The sequence below is a fragment of the Elaeis guineensis genome, chromosome 12, assembly GCF_000442705.2.
Source record: "Elaeis guineensis isolate ETL-2024a chromosome 12, EG11, whole genome shotgun sequence".
NCBI lineage: Eukaryota > Viridiplantae > Streptophyta > Magnoliopsida > Arecales > Arecaceae > Elaeis > Elaeis guineensis.
Genome location: NC_026004.2, coordinates 43,452,056 through 43,453,936, shown reverse-complemented (window position 1 = coordinate 43,453,936; position 1,881 = coordinate 43,452,056). Strand labels below are relative to the sequence as shown.

At 36.7% G+C, this 1,881-nt stretch overlaps 1 non-coding gene across 1 annotated transcript; it reads right to left on the bottom strand.

Moving 5' to 3' along the window:
- Nucleotides 1-1,123: 1,123 nt before the first annotated feature.
- On the bottom strand, nt 1,124-1,229 carry LOC140853067 (small nucleolar RNA R71). Its single transcript, XR_012136145.1, has one exon. It is a non-coding gene; the product is annotated as a small nucleolar RNA R71 (small nucleolar RNA).
- Between the last annotated feature and the right edge of the window lie 652 nt (nt 1,230-1,881).

Genomic DNA, 1,881 nt, shown 5'->3' with positions numbered 1-1,881 from the left:
ATTGGACATCTTGGTTTGTGCATTTCATCTCCATAATTAATCTTAAGGACAATAACCCATTAATCAGATAAGGTGGAGATTTGATCACCCTTCCTTGGCCCAAAAATCATATCCTTCATTTTGCATTAAACCAAGCCTTAATTTTAAAATCAACTAGACGTCAGCCTTAGAAATTTCGAGCTCAATAGGACAAAAAAGCTCTAAAGTTGAACCGAGTGCAGATTGGTTAATTGCTCGATGTCTAAGGCAAGTGGTTAAAGAAAGTGGTTTTCAATTGATTCCGTTGACTGACCTGGCCAACTCAGTTGGTGTCTAAGAAAAGCAACGAGCAGGGAACCTCCCACATCTTACACTTACCTGGCCAAGTCAGTTAGTCAGTCTTGAGCTTGGAGTGCTCAAAGGCGACCTTGGAAGTTAGGAGCTGTATAGATTTAGGTTAACCCTAGGATAGAAAGTACATGCTTGTTTAATTTGATTGTAATTAACACCTAAATATTAACTAATTTCTCCCTCCTCATAGAATTAAGATTCTTAGGTTCTTCTCTTTAGATTTCCTTCACTTTTTTTTCACTTTATTTAAATTTAAATATATATATATATATATAGCTAAAATTTTTTGTGTGTGCTCTAAAGTATAATTATAGGGTGTATGCTCGGTCGTAGATCGTTACGACCAGAAATCTAACCTTTTGATCCAGAAATAGAAAGAACCTTTAGAGCCAACAGACGTAAAAATATGGAACGAAATTAGGAGAATGATCCACCTAGACAGTTGAAGGAGTACTTTACTGCTTCTACATATACCTATTCTCCTTGTATTCAAGTGCCCCCTGTGGAGGCCACCCAATATAAAATTAAGTCTAGTATAATCCAAATGTTATCTTCATTTTATGGACTTAGTAACGAGGACCCTTATAAACATCTTGAAGAATTTCTTGAGATATGCTCAACTGTCAAGATTCACAACTTCTCCGATGATGCCCTTAGGTTAAAATTATTTCCTTTCTCACTTAAGGACAAAGCCAAATACTGGCTACATACTTTGGATTCCAAGACTATATCAACTTGGGACCAGCTACAAGGAGAGTTTCTCAAGAAATATTTTTTAATAAGAAAAACTAATCAAATAAGAAAAGCCATAACTAGTTTTTCCCAATTAGATGGAGAAATATTTCATGAAACATGGGAGAGGTTAAAAGATCTTATTAGAAAATATTTCCATCATGTTGTACCCAAGTGGCAGCTAATCCAATATTTTTATGATGGGCTATCTGAAAGACATCGACAAATGGTCGATGCATCATGTGGTGGGACATTCATATTGAAAAGTGAGGATGAGGCATGGCAACTGTTTGAAATTTTAAGTAAAAATTTATTACATCATATGTCTGCCTCCATTAGAGATAAACCCATGTTAAACCCAAAGAGAGGTGGAATATATGAAGTAGAAAATGCCATAGATATCCATCATAAGGTAGATGAATTGTCCCAAAAGTTAAATCGATTATTAAGTATAGGACAGTCATCTTCTCCATCCCGTTAGATGCAAGATATATGTGCATTGTGTTCGAGCCCCACTCATTGTGTGAATGATTGTCTAGTTGCACCACAGTTTCTTGAATATGTACAAGAATAAGTCCATCAAGCCCAAATTACTCATAGACCAGGAAACAACCCTTATTCTAGTACGTACAATCCAGGATGGAGAAATCATCTGAATTTCTCATGGAAACCACAACCGGTGGTTCCTCCAGTGCAACAAAGATCAGGTTATCCGATGCGACTTATAGACATCCATCTCAGTCACAATACCAGAATCCTCCTCAACCCAGTCCGAGTACTCATAACTCGACTTTCGAAGAAAAGGTGCTGCAAGCACTT